Source organism: Lissotriton helveticus, chromosome 1_1 (assembly GCF_964261635.1).
Source record: "Lissotriton helveticus chromosome 1_1, aLisHel1.1, whole genome shotgun sequence".
Lineage (NCBI taxonomy): Eukaryota > Metazoa > Chordata > Amphibia > Caudata > Salamandridae > Lissotriton > Lissotriton helveticus.
The window spans coordinates 1,313,839,202-1,313,864,304 of NC_136057.1; the positions used below are offsets into that span (position 1 = coordinate 1,313,839,202).

The following is a 25,103-nucleotide window of genomic DNA, read 5'->3' on the forward strand; positions in this document are numbered from 1 at the left end:
CCAATTCCAGGAAGAATAGAAGAAACTCCGCAAATGGAAGATCTTCGACTTCACTGGGTTCTCAAGATGCTGTTCCACAGATGCCGGCCTTCCATTAATGCGTTACTTTGACCCTCTGTGGTGCTCAGTGCCTCTCACCCCATAGAACTTTGTCATGGAAACTGTGCATAAAGTAATGGAAAGGGTTTCTTTCCAGTACTGCCCCTCTTGCAACTCGAAATTCTTGTGGACCGACCACCATGAGCCCAGTTAATTCTACTAATCCCTATAATGCACCTTATGACCCAGTGGCTACTGACGTCCCATGGGATGAGTGTCATTCCCCCATGCGATACTGATCTGTACCCAGCTAGGCGTTCTTAACCCCCCCCCCCCCCATGATGCTACAGCATACCTTAAAATGACAGAGGGAAGCCACGTTGCACCTGGTGGGCCTGCTCATCCTCCAGGAGGCCGATGACTTTCTTATGGAGATGCGAAGACCCCGCGCAGAGTGCAGTTCCTTTCTACTCACCAGGGTATGCTCAAATGCTCAAAACCACCATAGACACCTTCAACAAGCCTATTGAATCAAGAGTATTAACACCTTGGGTGGATAAAAAATATAAGCCTTCCCCAAGCTACCCACCTGACATATGTGGCAATGTACCCCGTGACTTCCTCGTGGTACACACTGCACATTAGTGTGCAAACACCCAGGCCACAGGATCTGGTCTCCCCCAGACAAGGAGTACAATAAATAAATGCTGCATGGTAAAGGGTAGTGGTGCAGGCAGCTACATGCTGGAGAAAGGCCTACTCCGTTGACCTGCTCTCCCGATACAACACTGTACATTGACTCCAGAGACAGGACCTACTTAAGCACCTCCATTAGGAGTATAGGCAAAATGTGGAGGAATGGGTGGTGGAAGGGAAGACCATCTTCAGTGCAACAATCTGATATGCTCTGGATACCGCTGACACTGCTGCCTGAGGAGTTAACATCAGCATGCTGGTAAGCAGCCACAAATGGCTCTACCTCTGGTTTTAAGCTGGAAGTGCAACTGCATTTGCTCAACCTGCTCTTCGATGGTGTACACCTCTACGGCCTGCAGGTTGACCAGATGCTATAAAACCTGAAAAATTACTTTAAAAACCGCCACGGTCCTGGTTGCCCTCCAAACTTCCACCCCTGGAATATATATATCTTTTAGAGGAAGCAGTCTAAGCGCTCCTTCAAAAGGGTGCCATCCAACCAGTACCTATTCACCAACAGGGTAAAGGGGTGTATTCACTTTGCTTCCTTATTCAGAAGAAGGACGGTTCACTTAGACCTATTCTGGACCAAAGGCCCCTCAACAGATGCATTCTTTCAGAATATGTTCCACGGTGATGCTGCAGGATGTGATGGAGCTACTCCACCAAGGTCATTTACACGGTGGCACTAGATTTCAAGGAAGCCTACTTCCATATCCCCATCCATCCCACCCACCAACGCTTCCTGCATTTTGTGGTAATTGACAGACATTATTGGTTCAAAGTACTTCCCTTTTGTGTCACCACTGCTCCAAGGGTCTTCATCAAGTGCCTGGCAGTTGTCGCCATTCACTTAGGGAGAGGGGACATCCACGGTTTGGCGACTGACTGATCAAGAGTGCAAGCAACCAACAATGCCCACAGTACACATTTGATCATCTCTCTACTTCACAGCCTTGGTTTCACCATAAATGTGGGTAAGCTAAATCTACAACCCCTCCAAATCTAATTATTTATAGGCGATGTTGAACTTCATTACCGGCAAAGCCTACCCAAGCCCCCAAAGGGTTGCAATCATCGACCTTCTTGTACCCCTTTTTCGGCTACAACTACGTCACATTCAGAACTATAATGTGTCTCTTGGGTATCATGGTCCCCTGTATCAATATCGTACCTCAAGCCTTGGCTACACATGCGCCCATTTTATTAGTGCTTCTCAGCACAATAGTCACAAGTGGAGGGTCAGATGGAGGATCTAGTGTTGGTAAAGACCAGTGTCTATCACTCTCTGCTGTGTTGTAACAGCAGCCTTTCCTAGACCCAAATCTTCAAGTCCCCACCACCATGGATGCCTCTCAAGCTGGGTGGGGAGCTATTCTCCATCAAGCCACAGTGCAGGGTTTGGGCCCCTCCCACAGCAGTAGAGCCACCACCTCAACTACAACTATGTTGAGCACCTGGTGATACGTCTCACTCTGAAGGCTCTCCTACCCATCATCCTGCGTAAAGTAATTCTGGTCCGGACAGTCAACATGAGCACCATGTACTACTTACAAAAACAAGGAGGATCCCACTCACGCTCCCTATCCATTCTAGCTTAGGCAGTCGGGCTTTGGGCAAATCCACCACAGCATTCCCCTTATGGCCATTACCTCCCGGTTGTGGACAACGACTTGGCAGACCTGTTAATAAGGACAGATCAACAAATCCATGAGAGCGAACTGTATCTGCAGGTACTGCGACAATACTTTCAGCGTTGGCACACTCTGGACGAAGACCTCTTCGCAGCCCTTGAGAATGCAAAATGCCCTAACTTCCCACACCCACAGTTCAATAGTAGTGCCCTATGGATTACCTAGTCAGGAATCTTTGCTCACTCTTCTCTGTCTCTCCTGCTCCTTCCATTGGTGGTGCGGAAGATGTGGCAAACATCTAAGACTTGGTGATGCAGTAGATGTGGCAAACATCTTAAGATCATCATATTTGTAGCCCTCAAGTGGGCCAGGCAGCCCTGGTACTGTCCCCTACATTAGCTGTCAGTAAGCCCACATGAGAATCTCCCTGAAAGGCTGGTCTTTCTCACCAGGGATGAAGGTCATATCAGGCACCCAGTTCCCAAGCAACTAAATCTAGCGATCAGGTGCCCGAGGTTTTAGGATTTGGTTATGTGGGTCTCCCTTAGGAATGCTTGGACATCTTACTGGAGTCCTGCAGATGTACCACACATGGATGTTATGTGGCAAAGTGGAAAGGATTTGCCCACTACTTAATTGCATTCTGTCTCTCTGCTTTCTGATCCCTTGTTGGGTCTGCTCCACCAGGGCAACGCGGATGTCGAGCCCTTGCTGCCTTTTGGCGTGCCCTTGTACAACATTCTTCCCTCTCTTCCGGAAGGCCCTCTGGCTGACCTGACTCTGATACTCTATGATGCTCGTGGGCTGATAATTTTCGATTCAGTCAGCCGTGGACACCACTGACTCTGTGGGTCAGGGTATGGGCAGGTCAGTTGCTCTGCATTGCCATGCTTGGCTGCATGATGGCAGTTTTCCTGAGGCTGTTCAGGAGTGTCACTGAGATTTGCCCTTTGATGGGGCCCATCTTTTTGACAGTCATGTGGACTCTGCAGTCCAGCGTCTCATGTCAGGTTTCCCGTGATTTACATTGTTGCGGACTTATTGTCACTGCCTTTCTCTGTTATCCGTCTCTGGGTTCAAGCTATTTCCCAGACGGACGGTACAGCTAGACAGCTGTTTCTGCTCTTATTAGCATCTCCTCTGTCTAAGAGCTAGTCTCGAGGTGTTCCTTTGCTTTTTATGGGGATGTGACATACCCTATGTGGGTTATTCGTTGGTTATTGTATAGCCATTCTACCTTGCCACAGGAGGTGTTCTTTCTGGGTGGTGTGTGTACAATGCCCAAGGTACTGTTCTTCCTGGATGGTGTAGGTGCTTACTGAGGATCTAGTGAGGTCCTCTTAGGATTATTATCTTATTTCCCTCTAGGGAATTTTCCTATAGTTCATGCTGTAGGCTTATCGCAATATGGTTTTCGCTTCTTCCCGTCCCCCTACTGTTGTGGGACTTCTACTCTGGTAAGACTCACAAGGGTGTCATAGCTCCCTTTGGAGCTTACATTTTTGTATTTTATAGTTGGGTTGTAGTTCCTTCCTGCCTCTGAGGATGCAGAATTCTCTAGAGTAATGTTGGGTTTACGCTACGACTGGCTCATCCTGGCATGTTCGCCGTCTTAATTTATTTGCCTTTGGCTGTCTTTCAAGCGTTTCGATGAGTTTCCTCTTTTTTTGCCTATGTTGGCTGTCTTAGCCGTAAGCCAGTGTCTCTTGTGAGCATGTTTTTCTGTTCCACTTCTGAAACAGTTTCTATTCCACTTTCAGTTCTGGCACCAGTCTGTGGGTACACACTGGGTATGTTCATAGGCACTGGGTGCCCTGCTGGTCCAACTTGCGCCACAGCGTTTGCTTCATTCTAGTCTTTGTGATATGGTCTACCTACTCTTCAATCTCTGGTGTTAGAAAGTGCGTATCTCCTCGCTCTTCCCTCTGGTCATTCACAGGCAGGGGCTCAGGTCCCTCTACTCATAGCCTCGGCCGATGTCATCCTTACAAGTCTCTCTGTTCAGAGATGCTCATTTTCATTTATACAATGTCTGTATATGGTTATAAATACATTTTTCTGAATAATCTGTATATGATTTACTGTGTTTTGACATATGTTATGTCCTTCTATGGTTCACACCAGTGCCGTAGGTACCTATTGTGCGAGCTGCTATATTGGTCTTGGGCATGCTCTTCAAGTTTCCCTTGTCTTTCTCTTTATAAAAAAAAACGATGTGTGTGTATATATGTATGTGTGCGCGTGTGTGTGTGTGTATATATATATATATGTATGTATGTATGTATGTATGTATGTATATATGTATGTATATATATATGTATGTATATATGTATATGTATTGCGGCCGGGGTGACTGGCTCTGCCCTCGCCTGGCTGGCCTCTTTTTTAAGCCACCGGACATTTCAGGTTGTTTCTTCTGGTTTTTCCTCCTCTATTCGCTCATCTTCGTATGGGGTACCGCAGGGGTCCTCTCTGAGGCCTATGCTCTTTAATATCTACGTGAGGCCCCTAGCAACCATTGTGGAAGACACAGGTCTCTCCCTTTACTCATACGCAGACGATACCCAGATTCTCTTTTCCCTCACCTCGGCTGAAGCAAATAATCCATCTGTTCTTAAACTAGGACTGAGCCGAGTGGCTGAGTGGATGCAGGTAAACCTCCTGAAACTGAACTGAGATAAGACGGAGGTGGTCATTCTGGGCAAGCACAAGCACCTCTGGAGCCCCGCACGTTGGCCGTCAGAAATGGGTCCTCTACCCCTTCCAGTGACGCAGGTCCGCAACCTTGGCTTTGTTCTGGATGATTCACTCTCCATGCGTCACCTAGTGGTCAAGGTGGCAGCCACCTGTTTTTCCATCCTGGGGTGGCTCCGGAAGATCTTATGGATGCTCCCAGTCTCGACGAGGCGTTCGGTGGTCCAGGCTCTGATTACTTCTCGCCTGGACTACGGCAATGTGCTTTATCTGGGAGTCACCTTGGAGATTCAGAGGAGACTTCAGCTTGTCCAGAACTCGGCTGCCCGCCTCCTTTGTAAGGTCCCGTGGAAATCCTCTATCTCCCCCTTTCTTAAGGACCTTCACTGGCTCCGCATTGAAAACCGAGTCAAATTCAAAGCTCTTTGCTTTATGCAAAAGATCAAACAAGGGTCGGCTCCAACCTACTTACAGTCTCTTGTCCAACAATACTCCCCATCTCGCCTTCTTAGATCCTCATCCCAAGGTAACTTCCTGATTCCGCGTTTCAAACTGACGAGAATGGGCGGACGCTCCTTCTCTTGTATTGCCCCTAGGCTGTGGAACTCTCTTCCAGTGACATTGAAACTCGAACCAACTTTGTTGAAATTCCGCAGCGACCTTAAAACCTGGCTCTTCCCTCAATAATAACTGTGATTTGTAAGCACTTTTCTACTGGCGCCGGGAGACCCCTTGTGGGTAGCAGCGCGCCCTATAAATTCAACTACAATACAACAACTATGTGTATGTATATGTATATATATATATATATATATATATATATATATATAGTCTGGAGGTGCATGTTGCAGCATCTCTATGTGATTGTCACCATATTTGTGCCTGTGATCTTATATATATATAATGTATACTGACTGTGTGAGAGAGCACTCATACTATGTTTACCTTTTTGCAGTATCTTGGGTTTCCTAGCCCAAGATATTCATTCTCTCTTTTCCCTCTCTCTCTCTTTCCCCTCTCTCTTTCTCTTTCCCCTCTCTCTTTCTCTTTCCCCTCTCTCTTTCTCTTCCCCTCTCTCTTTCTCTTTCCCCTCTCTCTCTCTCTTTCCCCCCTCTCTCTCTCTTTCCCCCCTCTCTCTCTCTCTTTCCCCTCTCTCTTTCTCTTTCCCCTCTCTCTTTCTCTTTCCCCTCTCTCTCTCGTTCCCCTCTCTCTCTCGTTCCCCTCTCTCTCGCTCTCTTTTCCTCTCTTTTCTCCCATCTCTCTCTGTCCCCTCTCTATTACACCACTCTCTTGTTTCCCCTCTCTCTTTTCCCCTCTCTTTTTCCCGCTCTTTCTTTTCCCCTCTCTCTCTCTTTCCCCCTCTCTCTTTCCCCTCTCTTTCCCCTCTCTCTCTCTTTCCCCCTCTCTCTCTCTTTCCCCTCTCTCTCCCTCTCTCTTTTCCGCTCCCTCTCTCTTCCCCTCTCTCCCCCTCTCGCTCTCTCTTTTATGAGAGCAACCTTTATGTTTGTGTCGTGCTTCTGCCGGTATCCTTTGACCAATATACTTTGGTGTATGGTTGGTCGGTATCACTACCTGGTGATATGTTCTGTGCCTTTCTGCCGACGCATATGTGCTGTTGATGCTACATTTCATGGGCTTTTGCGTGTGTGTGGTGTGGCTTCCATGGTCCACACGATCTGCATATGTGTATCCCTAATACTAACATGTATCTCCTTGTAGTCATGGTTTAGTATATCTCTACGTGTGTGACATCTGTCTCTCTACATGTCATTCTTGGCATGCTCATTTTGGACGCTCTGACTCTGTCCTGTTGTTTTGCCCTTTCTTTAGAATTTTTATTTTTTGCAGATCCATGGGATCTTGCACACAGTTCGGCTGCTTATTCTTGTTCCAGAAGCCTATGTATTTTCTTTTTTATTTTGCACTGGCCGTTCTGGTTTCTGTGCTTTCTCTTTGCCCCTTCCTGGAAGGTGAAAGTCTTGTACTGTCCTCTGACGGACTGTGGTGACATTGCCTTTCCTTGTTCATGCTCCTTTAACAAAGCTTAATGGGTCTAGTGTCAGCCATGCTTGCACTTGCTGTTTCCACCTGTTTTAATCAATCTTTATTGACTGATTAGTTCTCTTTAGAACATGGTGGGGTTCAGTCGGTAAAAATGTATCTGGTAGAGACACAGTCTAGGCGCAGATTCTTTAACGCCCACCCATCCTACCTGCGAGGACCTTTTTAGGTTGGGTTCTTCCCACTGGTCTTTCTGCCTGTGGTCTCTGTCTTCATGCGTGTTCGTCTCTTCACATCCTTCCCAGGTAAGGCTGTCTTGTTCTGTTTTACCTGTCGCTTCTACACCCATTCTCGCAATTGGGTGGTGGGCTCCTATATCCATCTATGCTCTTGAGTCCTGGTTCTTTACCAGTGGTGGAGATTGGTCATGCCCTTCTTCCCTCCCTCCCCCCTGAGACTTTGTATCCATTAGTTTGGGGTCTATTTGACTATGCATTTTGTTGCACATTCTCTGTTGTTGCAGAAATGTTGTCAATTGCCATAACTCATGCCTTTACAGTCTTGTTGTCCATTACACTGACATTCATGTGGTTGCAGACTGCTTGTCGTTTACCATAACATTCATTTCTATTGCTGTTTTGCTTCATAGGAGGGTATGGCTCTTCGCTTCTGCGAGACTGTTTGTTTGGCTAGTACTCTGCTCTCTCCCTTCAGTTCCTTACAGTATGACTTTTTTTCTCTACAACGCATTGTGATGTTTCTCATCATTTCATTATTTATTGTCATTGTTGTTTAAAAGATTTTAAATCTTTTTTGGCACACTGTTCCCACACTTACAGTGTTATTAGTGACTGCGATGTGGCGCGGAAAGGTTTCACAGTAGAAAACTGACATCCGTGCGCCAGTAGGGACTTATTTGGCTCCACTGACGTCATATCCGTGGGCGACATCAGGGCGGAGCCATGCAACACTGTCACCCGGCGCTCAGAGGTACTGCTGAAAAATCTCCGGATCCAGTCTGGCGCCTGGAGGATATTTTAAGTTAAGGAATCTGCGGCTAGATTGTGTCTCTACCAAATACATTGTTACCGAAGGTAAGTAACTTGCTCTTCTGGAGCATCGAGCTCAGCCTTTTAGGCTTATTCTTCTTTGGAAACCTTCCTAAATATTTCAGAAAATATTTGTTTAATGCCTACCCCCCTTTCTGCTGTTTTGTGATCGATTCCAGACAGAATGTTTTTATTTTATTCACAAAATTCCATTGATTTTTGTCAAATGCCCTTGCTAGTTCAAAAAAAAAAGGCAACCCTCCTGACTATAGTCTGCTTATTTGAGGATCATCTCCCTGAAGTCTGCACTACCAGAAAATGTCGATCAGGATACCCAAGGACGAGCAGAAAATATGAATCAGTGGCACCCAGTATGATCACCACAGGTGCCAGCAGGGTGCTTCAGGGAGTTCTCAATGGCATGAAGAAGGAGCCGCTCTACTGTTGCTCCACTTGCAGTTTTAAAAGACTTTTTGACAGGGAGACATGCCCCGGAGAGAATTCAGGTCTGGGAGAAGGGGCATTACTGTCGAGGATGGACACAGTGGCCAGATGCTTGGCATCCAGAGCGGGTACACCATGGAAAAGTCCCTCTACATCACGTAGTTTGACATCAAAATACCATCCTGAATCGAATCAATCAATCAATCAATCAATCAGAGTACTTGTAAAGCACACTACTTACCCGTGAGGGTCTCAAGGCGCTGAGGAGAGGGAGTGCCGCTACTGCTCTAAGAGCCAGGTCTGTAGGAGTCTTCTGAAGGCGAGTAGGTCTTGGGTCTGCTGTACGTGGGCAGGGAGGGTGTTCCAGGTCTTGGCGGCGAGGTAGGAGAAGGATCTGCCGCTGTAGGTTGTTCGTTGGATGCGGGGGACATCGGCGAGGCTGGCGGAGCGGAGCTGGGGGGGTGGGAGTGTAGAAGCTGAGTCTGCTGTTCAGGTAGGCTGGTCCGGGGTTGTGAAGTGCTTTGTGTGCATGGGTGAGGAGCTTGAAGGTGATCCTCTTGTCGACTGGGAGCCAGATTAGGTCTCTCAGGTGGGGGGTGATGTGGCTGCGGCGGGGGACGTGGACGATCAGTCGGGCGGAGGCGTTTTGGATGCGTTGTAGTCGTCGTAGATGTTTGGCTGGGATTCCTGTGTAGAGTGCGTTGCCGTAGTCCAGTCTGCTGCAGACGAGAGCCTGTGTCACCGTTTTTCTTGTTTCGGTCGGGATCCACTTGTAGATCCTGCGTAACATGCGGGAGGTGTTGTAGCAGGAGGAGGAGACGGCATTGATCTGTTTAGACATGGAGAGGGAGGAGTCGAGGATGAATCCTAGGTTGCGTGCATGGTCGGTGGGTGTCGGTGCTGTTCCCAGTGTGGTCGGCCACCAGGAGTCGTCCCAGGCTGAGGGGGTGGGTCAGAGGATGAGTACCTCCGTCTTGTCCGAGTTCAGCTTCAGACGGCTGTTCCTCATCCAGTCGGCGACGGCCTTCATTCCCTCGTGGAGGTTGGTTTTGGCGGTGTGTGGGTCCTTGGTGAGGAGGAGGATGAGCTGGGTGTCGTCAGTGTAGGAGATGATGTTGAGGTTGTGTAGGCGGGCCACTTGTGCGGGGGGGCCATGTAGACGTAGAACAGCGTCGGGCTGAAGGATGAGCCCTGGGGGACGCCGCAGATGGTGTCGGTGGCCTCGGATCGGAAGGGCCGGAGGCGGACGCTCTGGGTTCTGCTGGAGAGGAAGGACGTGGTCCAGTCAAGGGCCTTCTCTTGGATTTCAGCTTCTAGGAGGTGTGTCTTTAGAGTGCGATGGCAGACCGTGTCGAAGGCGGCTGACAGGTCCAGGAGGATGAGGACTGATGTTTCGCCGTTGTCTAGTTGGTGCCTGATGTTGTCTGTGGCGGCGAGGAGGGCTGTCTCGGTGCTGTGGTTTCGTCTGAACCCGGACTGTGACGGGTCCAAGATGTTGTTGTCTTCCAGGTGGCGGGCCAGTTGCATTTTGACGATTTTCTCGATGACCTTCGCCGGGAACGAGAGTAGGGAGATGGGCCGGAAGTTCTTGAGGTCCTTGGGGTCCGCCTTGGGCTTCTTTAGGAGGGCGTTTATTTTGGCGTGTTTACACAATCTCGCTGTTTCGAAGGAGGTGTTGATGACCTTCCGTAGTTGGGGTGCGATGGCAGCGTCTGCTTTGTTGAATACGTGGTGTGGGCACGGGTCTGACGGAGATCCTGAGTGGATGGAGTTCATGACCTTGCGTGTCTCGTTGACGTTGGACCAGGAGGTCAGGCGGTTGGCGCTGGTGGTGTTGACAGGGGAGGTAGGGTCTGGCGTAGTCGGGGCGGTCATGTTGTTGAAGCTTTCATGGATGTCAGCGATCTGGCGGTGGAAGAAGATGGCCAGTGAGTTGCACAGTTCTTGTGAGGGTGGTTTGGTGTTGGCATTGGCGCTGGGGTTGGAGAGTTCCTTTACGATGCTGAAGAGCTCTTTGCTGTTGTGTGCGTTGTTATCCAGGCGGTCTTTGATCTCAGGCCAATCGAAGCGCTGCTCAATGTTGAAGCATCACTCTTCTTCAGTGCCTTTATTGGAGAAGAGTGCATTGACATTGAGATTATCGAGCACAATGCTCCCTTTTGTCCGAGTGGGTTAGGAAGTTGAAAAGGAGACAACTTCCTGAGACATGGGATTCAGAATACTGAAGTCTATTCACTGACTCGTGAAGTATCATCTTCTATACATCTTTCGGCGACTCTCTCCCCAAATGAGCCAGTGTCTCCTTTTTTCTGTCCTTCATCTCCAGTTTCATCACCAGTGTCTTCACCAGTTCCAACTTCACTGACTACTCCAGCTGCACCTCCACCTGTTACACAATCATATCTTACAGCACCCATTGGACATCTTAGGATTTCTCACAGAAGATCGGGTTTCTCCTGCCAGATGCAGATGCTCCTGTTGGTGTCATTCTAGGCACAGATCCAGAAGATCTAGGCAGTCTGGTTTGGTTAGGATGATTTCTTTATAATCTATCTCCATTAGAGACTACTCGGCTAGTCGGATGAACTCTCCCACCCCCATGCCGGGTGTGTCATCTAGCAGATGGCTTCTGTTGGGATGTGGATTTTCCATGTTTGTACACAAGCACGTTGCCCCCAGCTCTGAGTGTGCCCAACTGCATTAATTCTGGTATCTTGACTTTGGCCCTGGTGTCACACTAATCTAGTGTACGAGCTTGTCCCGGACAGTGCAAGGTCTGGAACCTAGCCTGTGACCTGTAGGGGCACACAAACCATGCCCTCGTAGTGAGCAGAGGACTACTGTCCCTGTTGGGTGTAGCACATAAAGCGAAGGTAGCAGCGTATCATGTTTAGTGATTTATAGCATGACCAGACATTTTTATCTGGGTCATTTAGAATGCGGGCTACTGACCCCTCTTGTGTAAAGTTCTGGTGTAATGTGTACCCAGCACTCTGAGCTGGTCTCATGTCTAGGTTGATGCATGTACAGTGAGTCTCAGATATGAGTAGTAGTAGTAGTAATAGTGAGTAATATTAACCAGCACTACACAACTCAGGCCATTTCACAGTGACATAGAAAGTATCAGGCTATTTAGTGAGTACAAGGCATTGCAACTGTGTTATCACAAGATTCACACATCTCTGGAATCCAGCTGATGATCTAGCATTGGACAAAATATCCCCAAAGAGTTAATCTAAGATAGTCATTTTTAAGTCGAGCCATGCGCTGCTCTATGGGGAGGCTTCTTGTAAGCACTCCCAACTTCCTACAGACTTCTCCGTGTGAATTTGCTCACACCCACACATTTTATTGGCCATTGCCATTGTACCGCTCCTAGTTTCATATATTGGATCCTCTAGCATCCTACATCATTCTAAGCCAGCTTTCCCACCTAATCACTGTTGGGACTTCCACATTCCTAGACTTTTGGGCAAAGCCTCTATTCACAAATATAAAAAAAACAATATTCATTTTAACGGGAAGGTTGGAGCTTTTCTAAATTCAATTGAGCCCACCCATCGCCCAATACAATATTCTGTAGTACGGGATCTCTGTGTATAGTCCTAATCTAGTGAATAGTCCCGCCCATGTGTGTGGACCCCAGAGCAATCAAAAATAATCTCTTAGGCTGTCTTCATTGCAGTCCTGCATAGACACTTAAGAGAAAATTAAAGACAATAATGCAGCCTGTACCTACAAGGCCACACTATCCAGTACTTCAACAAGAAATGCCAAGGATATTACTTAACACAATCTGTCAAGTTTCCCCCCTTAGAGAAACTTTCCTCCCCTCACCAAGTCCTTGAAATGATCGAGAGGAAGGGATGGACAGACAAGCCTCCATAGGCTGCCATTATGTGTCTGAAAAAGGGATACCGTGCCTTTAAGGAACTCTCTAGAGACCCTCGGTATCCCAGCATGCACAGCCCACTCCTTTTACTTTCAGTTCTTTTTTCCGGCTCCTGCTAGCAGGACCCTGGAGCATTGAGCTCTCCCTTTTTGGGTGTTTTGTGTAATTTGTGGCACATTTAAAGTGTTAGTGTGTTCACTCGACGTATTTTTGCTTCTTCTTCACTTTGCTGGAGTTTTCTGGTGCTTTTGGCCCTTTTTTTTGTCAAATATGTCTGCCTTATTTGATAAATGCCCAGTGTGTGCCAGGAAGAAGGCAAAATCAGATCCTCACAGGGTGTGTATCCTGTGTCTCCCTCCTTCTCATGTCCCTGGGACTTGTGAGATCTGCCAGCAGTTCTCCAGCAGGACCCTGAAAGACAGACAGAAGATCAGGCTCCAAGGACTGAAGCAAAGAAAGCAGCAGGGTCCAGGTGAGTCTGGGTAGGACGGGACCTCATCCTCTGCCCGTGCCTCGGCCTCTGGGGGGCTCCTCAGTAAGGAGAAGGCCAGAAAACGCCACCGGTCTCTGTCGGCGTCGATAGCCTCGACGCCGGCGTCGAGAGGAATGACCATGGTCTGCTCCCCGTCTTCCCAGGGCTCTGGGTCGAAGCGACGTCGACGTTCGACATCGAGGCCTCCGACGAGGTCGACGTCGAGGACTGCTTCGTCGTCGAGCCATCATCGACGTCGAGAGGGTTCAAGGAGGCGCAGGCGCTCGCCGTCGAGGCGTCACCGCTGTTCACCATCGACGCCGATTCGGCGTCGAGAAGGCGATCATCGTTGTCGAGATGATGGTCATCGACGTCAAAAAGGCGCTCAGCGTCGAGGAGGAAAGCATCGTCCTCCAGGAGGCATTCCAAAGCCAGGACTGAGTCCTCTGTTTCCACGAGTCCACGGTCGCGGCGGTGCCGTCCCCCCCTTCAGGTCCGGCAAAGAAAAGGAGAGGGGAAGAGCCTCCGGGCTCGGAGCACTCGCAAGTCTATTCGCCCTCCAAGCCGAGGTCACCTACACCTCCTCCGTTACCCAAGGATCCTCCTCCACGTAACCCGACGCCTCCTCCACCGCCTGTTCCTCCTCATCGTCCTCCGCCTCCTACACCACCACCTCTGCCGAGGTCTGTCTCGTTACCACATCTCCCTACGCCGCATACGGGGCCACCACAACCTAGGCTCCCGTTTTGGCCTCCACAGCTCCCTCCGCTATGGCCCGTGGACCGTCCGAGGCCACGGAGGTTGAGATTTTGCTCCAGACAGAGGGATAGATCCAGGAGTTGCTGTCGCTCGTCTACGATATTCCAGACGGCGCCACAGGAGGGACCGGTCAAGGTCCCGCCACACGGATTCATCCAGTGCCAGTGACTATTCACCTACCCTGTCGGACTCCCCTCGGACGAGGGTGTCTCCAGTAGATGACATAGTCTCCTTCCAGGACGCGTTGCTGCGAGGGGCGACTAAGCTGGGCATCACGGTCACTGTGCCCGCGCCATTGACTTCCATCATTTTCGAAACTCTGCACAAGAAGCAGTTATCTCGCCATTTGCTGCCCTTGGTGCCTGGGCTGGTGGAACCTGCCATGGAGCTGTTCCTCACCCGTGCGGCTACGAGATCGGCACCTTCAAGGCTGCAGAAGAAATATAAGGCTCCTGACTCAGACCCAGCGTTTCTTCGTTTGTATCCCGCGCCTGACTCAGTAATTGTGACGGCAGCAAGACTGCAGCGGCTCTCCTGAGGTGGAGAGCCGCTGGATGGATTCGGCAGGCAAGAAGGTTTGCGGGACGGCCTCTACCTCAATGAAGGCCGCGAGTGCCTCAGCACTCTTGGGACGTTACGATCGGGCTCTGTGGGAGTCTCTCCAACAGTTCTCGGAACACCTTCCCCGGGAAAAAAGGGAAGATTTCCAAGAAACCCTTGCTGAAGGACTGCTGGTCTCCATCCAGGTGATAGGCTCGGCTGCGGATTCCTCCCTCTTGGTAGCCCAGGGGTACTGCCATGGGGTCAACCTGAGGCGCCACGCCTGGTTACGTCTTACATCCTTGAAGCCCGAGGCACAGCAGAGAGTTGTCAACCTACCCTTTTCGGGCGAGACCCTCTTCGGGAAACATGCGGACGACGAGATGGCCCGCATGAAGATGGAGGCGGAAACCCTGACGACTGTCGGGTTGGAAAAGCCTAAGGAACAGAAAAAGACCTTCCGCCCGTTCCAGAGGCGGTACGGAACTGCACGAGCTCCAGGCGGAGGCCGATACCCTGTTAAGAAAAAGGGCAATAGAAGACGTCCGTCTGTCTCAAAGGGGAAAGGGTCTTTACTCACGCTTTTTCCTAGTACAGAAGGACAAGAACGAGTTCAGACCCATTCTGGATTTGCGACAAGCAAACAAGTGGATTCGCAGGGAAAAGTTTTTCATGCTGTCTTTGCACCGGATTTATCCTCAGCTGCAGAGAGGAGAATGGCTGTGCGCGATAGATCTGCAAGATGCGTACTTCCATGTGCCCATTGCACGGAAACATCGGAAGTTCCTGCGCTTCCTCGTCGGCACCAATCACTATCAGTACACCGTACTACCGTTTGGACTGAAGTCTGCACCCAGGACTTTTTCGAAATGCATGGCTGTGGTAGCAGCGCACCTGAGAAAGAACAAGGTGTTTGTCTACCCGTACCTGGACGATTGGTTGATCAAAGCCTCCACCTTCCAGGAAGCGCAATTGCACTGCAACAGGACGGCCGTCCTGCTGAACCGTCTGGGGTTGCACATAAATCTGTCCAAGTCTGTCCCGATTTCTGTGCAGTGCCTGCAGTACTTGGGAGCCTCCATCAATACGCTGTCGGCAAGCGTGTCTCCTTCGGAGGAGAGGCGCTTATCCATCCTTCGGAAGGCTCAGGCTCTCATAGCTGCTCCATCTACAGTGAGGACGGTGTCTTCTCTACTGGGATCGATGGCCTCTTGTATCTTCCTCACTCCGCACGCGCGCCTTCACATGAGACCGCTACAGGAATGTTTGGAGGACCAGTGGGACCAGAGGAAATGGTGTTGGGACGACCGGATTCAGTTGTCTCTTCACGCCCAACAGTCCCTGAGATAGTGGTGATCAGCAGAGAATCTCCTCAGAGGGGTTCCTTTCCACAAGGACATCCCGACTCAGACTATCGTTACGGATGCGTCTCTCCTGGGCTGGGGAGCGCATTCAGACCACCTACAGATCCAGGGAACGTGGTCTCCGACAGAGTCCACGTATCACATCAATTTCCTGGAACTCAGAGTTGTTCACTTGGCACTGAAGGCCTTTCATTCGTCCTTCCAGACCAACTCCTTGCTTGTGCAGACGGACAATACGACCATGATGCATTACCTCAACAAGCAGGGGGGCTCGAGATCGCGCACACTGTCACAGGAAGCGCAGGCGATCTGCAACTGGCTGTTAGCCAGAGGACTGACGATAACGGCAACTCATCTGCCAGGTGTGCAGAATGTTCAGGCGGATGCCCTCAGCAGGTTGCTTCACGAAAACCACGAGTGGGTCATAAACGACGAGGTGCTCTACGACATCTTCGCCATGTGGGGCACTCCAGAAGTGGATCTGTTCGCCAGCGCTGAAAACAGCAAATGCTGCGACTTCGCCTCGAGGTATTACCAGCCGGGGACTCTGGGGAACACGTTATGGATCAGCTGGTCGAACAGCTTTCTGTACGCTTTTCCACCCATTCCCCTGATTCCAGCGGTGCTCATCAAGCTGGCCCGATCCCAGGCGCGGATGATCCTCATTGCACCGGAATGGCCCAGGCAGTGGTGCTTCACGGACCTGCTTCACCGTTCGATCCTGACTCATCGGTGGCTGCCGTGTCGGCCGGACCTTCTCACGAAGTTAGGGGGGCAGATAGTGCACCCCAACCTCTCATCGTTGAGTTTGGCGGCATGGCTCCTGAGATAGTGCAATATGGCCACTTGAATCTTCCTGAGGATTGCATGGACATATTGAAGGAGGCTAAGAGGCCGTTTACTAGGACCTCTGATCCGACTACCTGCAAGGAGGATGTTATCCTTCCATACCTTCTGCATCTAGCTCAGTCTTACCTTAATTTCCATTCCATTAAGGTTCATCTGGCTGCATTGACTGCTTACAGAAAATGCCCTTCGCAGGCATCCTTCTTCCAGATTCCTGTGATTAAGGATTTTTTGGAAGGGTTGAAGAAGGTGTTCCCTCCTCTTCGGCTTCCTTCGCCTTCATGGGAACTGAATGTGGTGCTGTCCAGGCTGATGAAGGAACCTTTCGAGCCTATTCATAAGGCTTCACTGCAGCACCTGTCTTGGAAGGCGGCGTTCCTCGTGGCCATTACATCGGCCCGCAGGGTGAGTGAAATTCAGGCATTGTGTTGCCAGGAACCTTATACTGTATTTCATGCTGCTAAGGTTGTTATGCGTACTCACCCTAAGTTCCTTCCCAAGGTGATTTCTGATTTTCATGTTAATCAGACTATAACTTTACCAACATTTTTCCAGAATCCTTCCACTCCAGCGGAACGGTCTCTTCATTCCCTGGATGTCAGAAGGGTGTTGAAATTCTATCTGGATAAGACCAAGGGTATTCGAAGATCCGACCAATTGTTTGTCAACTATGGGTCGGTTGGGACTGGTCTGGCTACTTTGAAACAGTCCATCTCTTGGTGGATTGTGTCATGTGTCCAGCTCTGTTATCAAAAAGCGAATAAGACCTTAGGGGGTAAGCCTAAGGCTCATTCTACCAGGGGCAAAGCAGCTACAACAGCTTTGCTTCGAAATGTTCCCATTGCAGAGATCTGCAGGGCGGCCACTTGGAAGTCGGTCCACACCTTTGCTAAGCATTACTGTCTGGATTCTGATGCCAGAGCAGATGCTCAGGTTGGGCAGGCTTCGCTGTGGAATCTGTTCGCACAATAGTAGTGTTGTCTGTGTTCGAGGCATGTGGGCTGCTGAATTCATATCTATAGCATAGATCGCCGCCTAGTGCTGGGTCCAAATGATTGCACATTGTTGTCCTGGAAGAGTCACGGGATAGGTGGCTCCTCACCTGGACTACAGTGCGCATGGGCATCCCCAGATTGTTTTTTTCCGCCATTGGGTTCGGATGCCTATTCGTTCTCTCCAGTTCGGAATCGATATAAACTTTCCTTAAGGCCCGAAGGCCTTTTCCTATAGCGTCGGTATTGTCTTGCGTTCGGTGCCCAGCTCTGTTCCGGCTCAGTTTCCGAGTCGGACATCCAGAGGAGTCGCGTGGCTCTTCGGTGCTCGAGGCCCAGTCAACGCAACCAGACTTTCGACGTCACATCATGGAACGGAACCCGTTCAAGAGATGTCCCGTGTGCAACTCAAAGTATCCCCACATCGACGTCTACCCGGTGTGCAACAAGTGCCTGTCGCCGGATCACGAAGCCAACTGTATGGCATGTTCCCGTTTTCGCTCCAAGAAGACGATTCGACTTCGGCGCGTGGCGTGCCAGGAGGCCCGGCAGTCGGCCCCGGCACCGGTGGACATTTTCGAGGGGGAAGAAGCAGGCGAGCAAGAGGATCAAGAGTCGATTTCAACTCAAGCGGAGGAAATCAACTACAACTACGACGCGGACTTCGAAGTGCTCGATACAGAAGAAGTCGTCGACGAGGTAGGAGACGACAATGAGGCCTATGGGGCCACGGAAGATAGCTCAGGCGAAGAGCTATGCCCCGTTCGAACAATCACTAAGGCTCAGGTCGAGGGATCGCCACATGGCCTTACCCAAGATCTTACACCTGGATCCACGGCCTCGCCTGCGGGCCCGGCTACGGACACTTCGACGGAGCCGCCATTAGTCAAACCGAAAGTGAAAGCTTCGGTGTCGACCAAAACGAAAGTGATAGAGACGCCGTCGAAACAGAAGACGTCGGTCACTCTGGTCGCCTCCTCGTCTTCCGACATGTCGGGGCTGCCGAAGCCGAAGAAAGTTGTCGATCCGATGAAGTCGCTCAAGGGCGTCGAGCCGAAGTCGCTCAAGGGCGTCAAGCCCAAATCGATCAAAGGCGTCGAGCCGAAGACTGGGGTGCCAGAACCAATTGTCAAGGCCGCTGACGCGACACCGTCGGCGCCCAAGGCCGTCGTCACGGAAGGAGGACACGGTGCACCAAAAGGGGCTGATCCGGCACATCGGCCTGAGAAAGCCAAGGGTTCGACGCTCGAGTCTGCACATGCTGGTGGACCGAAGACGTCTGTCGGATCGTCGAAACCGTCCGCATCCTTCACAAAGCAGGTGTCGGACTCATTGCAACGCATCAGGAACAAGGCTTCCGTGTCAATCCGAAGGATACTTCCACCCCGAAGCAGGCTGCCAAGACGCCAAATTCCTCGGCGCCAATCCAGTTCACGCTGCCGCCGAAGGTAGCGCCGAAGGCGTTCGCACCCAGGTCGGTGGACAACGCGCCCATGTAGGTGTCTACAGGGTTGAGGCCTCCTCAGCCACTTGTGAGCTCGAAGCATCGACAACCCCTGATCGAGGAGCAGTCGGAGCACTTTATCGATGCCGACACCGGTAAACTTACCCTCTACAAGAGAAAGATCAGGCCGGCGCAGCCTATGGAGTCCTACACGATTCCTTTGAAGCCCAAGAAGCCCTCTACGGATTCCCCAGTTCTGGTTGAGCCCATTGATCCACGACCTCTAACCATTGCTCCACCCTCACCCACTTGTTCAGATGTGGAGGCTGGGGAAGGGGACAATGAGGAGTACAACTTCCCTGCCGACACTGATCCTGAGGATCACCAGGACTCATGGGCAGATGCAGGGGACCCTGGGGATCAGCACACTGCCCGGGACACTCAGGTGTACAATGTCAAAGCCTCTCCTACTGAGGATTCTGCAGCATTTAATGCTCTAATTGAGAGGGCTGCTACCAATCACGACGTCCAGCTGCATGCTGACCCTGTTGAAGTGGACTTCCTGTTTGATACCTTTTCCACCTCTGACAAGACTGTCAAGACTCTGCCAATGTTAAAGGGGGTTCTTAAACATGCTGCAGACATTTTTAAGGAACCCACACGTGCCAGGGTTATAAACCCCAGGATTGAAAAAAAGTATAGACCGGCACCTGGCGACCCTACCTACATCAAGGGCCAGTTGCCGTTGGACTCTCTTGTTGTTTCTAATGCCCGCAAGAGGACAAATTCACAAACCACTGGTGATGCTCCTCCCCCTGAGAAGGAATCTTAAGTGCTAGAAGCATCAGGGAAGAGGGTGGCGGCTCAAGCGGCCAATATCTGGCGTATTTCAAACACTCAGGCACTCTTGGCCAGATATGACAGGGCACACTACGATACACTAGAGACCCTGTTACAACACTTGCCAGATCAGTATAAGGAGGCAGTGGAGATGCTCATTCAGGAAGGGAAGCTCCTCTCAAATGCTTCTATTAAATGTGCACTGGACGCAGCGGACACCGCGGCCAGAGCTATTAACACTAGTGTGATGTTGCGACGTCAGGCCTGGCTCCGAATCTCCGGGTTCAAACCAGAGATACAGACCACCATCCTCAATCAGCCTGTCAACCCTGATCGTTTATTTGGACCTGAGGTGGATACCACCCTGGAAAAAATAAAGAAAGAAACCGAGACTGCAAAGTCCATGGGGGCTCTCCAGTCCCAGCAATTCAGGGGTAGTACTTTTCGTCGCTCAAGCAATAGAGGTGTTTCCAGAGGCCAGATGTCCCAGCAAACACAGTACAATAAAGGTGGGGCGCAGACCTCTTACAACAAGCAGAGTAGAGGAGGCTATCGTGGCAACAGCGCCAAGGGCAGAGGTCGTGGAAACAACAACTCCAGATCCTCCGCCACCAACAAACAGTGACGCCTTGTCACTGCCCCCCGACCATACAACACCGGTCGGGGGGGAGACTCCAGCAGTTCCTGCCAGTCTGGAAATCCATCACCACAGACAGGTGGGTCAGAAAACGTATCCAGTACGGTTATTGTCTCGAGTTAACGTCCACTCCACCCAACATCCCACCAAGGCACCGTCCTATGTCAACAGAGCATTTGCACTTATTGCAGCAGGAGGTGCTCGTCATGCTGCAAAAAGAGGCAATAGAGCTCGTGCCGGTGGAGGACAGAGGCTCCGGAGTGTACTCCCTGTACTTCCTGACCCCGAAGAAGGACGGGTCCCTCAGACCCATACTGGATCTCAGACCCCTAAACCAGTACATTCTCTCAAAACACTTTCACATGCTCACGCTGCAGCAGGTTCTTCCGTTGCTCAATCAGGGAGACTTCCTCGCAACATTAGATCTCAAGGATGCATATTTTCACATTCCACTACATCCGTCACACAGAAAATACCTCAGATTCACCATTCAGAATCAGCATTATCAATTCAAGGTCCTCCCTTTCGGAGTGACCACAGCGCCCAGGGTCTTCACAAAATGCCTGGCGACAGTGGCTGCGCACCTCAGGAGGCAGAACGTTCACGTCTACCCTTATCTGGACGAGTGGCTTGTCCAAGCAAAGTCGGCCCAGCAGTGCGCTGCCAACATGTCCCACACCATTCACCTTCTTCACAATCTGGGATTCTCACTAAATTATCCGAAATCGCACCTTCAGCCAGCCCATGTGCGGCAGTATCTGGGCGTGACAATAGATACTCTGGCAGCCACGGCTCAGCCAAATTCTGTGAGGATCAACAGCATTCAGTCGCTGATCCAAAAGTTCAGACCGCAACACTCGCTTCCGGCACAAGTGTTCATGCAGTTGACAGGCATGATGGCCTCCTGCATTTTCATAGTCCCTCATGCGAGACTACATATGCGTCCGCTTCAGGAGTGCTTAGCACGTCAGTGGACTCAGGCTCAAGGACAGTTGAAAGACCTAGTGTTGGTGACCGGTCGGGCATACAACTCTCTGCATTGGTGGAATCCACACAACCTTTGCAAGGGCCGACCGTTCCAGGAGCCTGTGCCACAGATTATTCTGACAACGGACGCATCTCTCCAGGGATGGGGAGCTCATGTACTCCACTACACGGTGCAGGGACTATGGACAACGCAGCAACAGAAGATGCACATCAACTACCTAGAACTGATGGCAATCTTCATGGCGATGAAGGCATTCAAAGTCCATCTGTGCAACAAAGTCGTGTTGATCCGGACGGACAACATGACAGCCATGTACTATATTCAAAAGCAGGGAGGTACACACTCTCCACAGTTGTCTCATCTGGCTCAGAGCATGTGGAAGTGGGCCATTCAGAGGAACATCTTCCTCATGGCGGAACACCTCCCGGGCAAGGACAATCAGATGGCGGATCTGCTCAGCAGGTACAGCCACCAAATGCACGAGTGGGAGATACATCCATCAGTACTCCGCCCGTACTTCCAGCAGTGGGGTCATCCAGAGATAGACCTGTTCGCCACAAGGGAAAACGCCAAATGCCAAAGCTTTGCTGCCAGGTTCCCGCACCCACAGTCGCAGGGCAACGCGATATGGATGAACTGGTCAGGCAGATTTGCGTACGCTTTTCCCCCAGCACCTCTAATACCGCTGGTGGCAAGAAAGCTAAAGCAACACTCGATGACACTCATCCTGGTTGCTCCAACGTGGGCACGCCAACCATGGTACACCACGTTTCTAGAACTCTCCGTGGTACCGCATCAAAGGCTGCACCTCACACCCAGACTTTTGACGCAGAGCCATGGCGACATTCAGCACCCAGATCCGCAACAGCTCAACCTGGCGATTTGGCTCCTGAGGTCTTAGAATTTGGCTACCTTAACTTGCCTCCTGACTGCATGGATATCATACGGGAGGCAAGAAGGCCCACCACCAGAGCATGCTATGCAGCAAAATGGAAGCGGTTCGTCATTTACTGTGCAGAACACAACATCAACCCGCTAGATGCATCTACTCACAACATCATTTGTTATTTGTTACATCTTTACAAATGCAATCTGGCATATGCTTCCATTCGGATACACTTGTCCGCCATAGCGGCTTATCTCCAGAACAGGCAGCATCTCTCCGTTTTCAGAGTGCCTGCCATTAAAGCCTTTCTCGAAGGACTGAAACGGGTCATTCCTCCCAGAACCCCGCCAGCTCCTGTATGGAACCTTAATGTGGTCCTCACCAGACTGATGGGTCCCCCTTTTGAGCCTCTACATTCATGCGAGATCCAGTTCTTAACATGGAAAGTGGCTTTCCTTATAGCCACTACGTCACTGCGACGTGTTAGTGAGCTCCAGGCGCTCACCGTACAAGAGCCATTTATACAAATTCACTCAAACAGGGTGGTGCTGCGCACTAACCCTAAATTTCTTCCTAAGGTGGTTTCACAGTTCCATGTCAATCAGACTATTGAACTGCCTGTGTTCTTTCAAAACCCTGAGACAGTGGCCGAAAGAATGTTCCACACTCTTGACGTCAAACGAGCTTTGATGTACTACATCGATAGGACCAAAGATTTTAGGAAGACTAAACAACTCTTTGTTGCCTTTTCTGCCCAACACAAAGGCAACCCCATTTCCAAAGCAGGTATAGCCAGGTGGATCGTGAAGTGTATTCAAATTTGCTATCAAAAAGCTAAGCGCACTTTAACAGTCCCCCCCCCCAGAGCCCACTCCACCCGCAAGTTGGGGGCCTCCATGGCTTTCCTTGGTAATATCCCTCTGGAAGACATTTGTAGAGCAGCCACATGGTCTACCCACACACATTTCCTAAACACTACTGTGTAGATGTGCACTCCAAGCAGCAAGCAGCTGTAGGGCAGGCTGTTCTAAAAACACCTTTTCAAACATCTGCAGCTGGCACAGGTGGCCGCCGATAATGGAGGGACTGCTATATATTCTATGCTATAGATATGAATTCAGCAGCCCACATGCCTCGAACTGAATATGCTACTTACCAGTATGCATCTGTTCTTGGCATGTAGGGCTGCTGACATTCATATCGCCCGCCCTCCTCCCCGGCGCCTGTAGCGGCTGCAGAATTTACACTTACTCTTAGCATGGTCATCGCTCACACTGTTAAACTCCATCTTCGCCACAATGGCTAAAAACAATCTGGGGATGGAGTCGATGCCCATGCGCACTGTAGTCCAGGGGAGGAGCCACCTATCTCGTGATACTTCGAAGACTCTTCCAGGACAACAATGTGCAATCATCCGGACCCAACACTAGGCGGCGATCTATGCTATAGATATGAATGTCAGAAGCCCTACATGCCAAGAACAGATGCATACTGGTAAGTAGCATATTCATTCTCCACCGCCGGGTTGTTTTTTGGATGGGCTTGCCATTCTATTCACTAGATTATGACTATACACAGAGATCCCCTACTACAGAAGGAGTAGTTTCTTACCTGTAACTCCAGTTCTGTAGTAGGGGTATCTCTGTTATAGTCATAAGTGCCCGCCCTCCTCCCCGGTGGAGAAAATGGTACTGTGATGTATGCTACAGGCCTTGCTTTATGCACCTTCAAAAAGAACAAAGTAAAAGGAGTGGGCTGTGCATGCTGGGATACCGAGGGTCTCTAGAGAGTTCCTTAAAGGCATGGTATCCCTTTATCAGACACATAATGGCAGCCTATGGAGGCTTGTCTGTCCATCCCTTCCTCTCTATCATTTCAAGGACTTAGTGAGGGGAGGAAAGTTTCTCTAAGGGGGGAAACTTCACAGATTGTGTTAAATGTGTTAGTAATATCCTTGGCATTTCTAGTTGAAGTACTGGACAGTGTAGCCTTGTAGGTACAGGCTGCATTATTGTCTTTAATTTTGTCTTAAGTGTCTATGCAGGACTGCAATGAAGACAGTTTAAGAGATTATTTTTGATTGCTCCGGGGTCCACGTACATGGGCGGGACTATTCACTAGATTATGACTATAACAGAGATACCCCTACTACAGAACTGGAGTTACAGGTAAGAAACTACTCCTTCTGTTTGATGCACTTCCACTGCTCACACAAATACATCTGAAAATACCAGCTTTCTTTTTAGCCTCTCATTTCAAATTCATTCACATTTACAGAATGTTTTAAAAATTCATTTTTACGTTTTGCTTCTTTATTTCTATACACTTTTATAATCTGTTAAAATTATTAGTTTCTAAGCAGTTGTGGGCTTCCTGAGTTGGCATTGCGGACCCCCTTGGGTCCCTGGACCACAGGTTAAGAACTGCTGGGCTAGATGATAATTCCAGGGCAGCCGATCTGGGCTTAAACGTAATAGATTTTGTCACCATAGGAGCTGGAGATCGACAGAAGAAACCTAAAGGCTAGAATGGTAGAGCCTGCTAAAATAATACTTCTACAAACATCTAATACAGAGGCCGTAGGAGATATATTTTTAAAAGTGATAACTTTTACTGAATACTATCCTAATCATATATATGTCAGTATATTCACATTAGAGTTGGTAAGTTTTGAGAAATGCAAGTTGATTACAATGGTCTATACATTATCAACAACCCTTGATCATCAGTGCTATCTTGTATTACTGCAGCAGATTTAATGACCATATTTGTGTTTACAAACAATGGATCATTATCAACCGTTACATGAAAAGTAGGTGGGTTGTCAGCCTGAGAAACGTGATTATGAGTGACAAATACACACTTCTTTGAAGAAATGCAGATGTA

The 25,103-nt window shown here is 49.9% G+C and overlaps 1 protein-coding gene across 2 annotated transcripts in view; it reads left to right on the plus strand.

Moving 5' to 3' along the window:
• Positions 1-25,103, plus strand: part of TECR (trans-2,3-enoyl-CoA reductase) — a 175,568-nt gene that overhangs the window by 131,520 nt on the left and 18,945 nt on the right. The gene's annotated exons all lie outside the window — the stretch shown is intronic.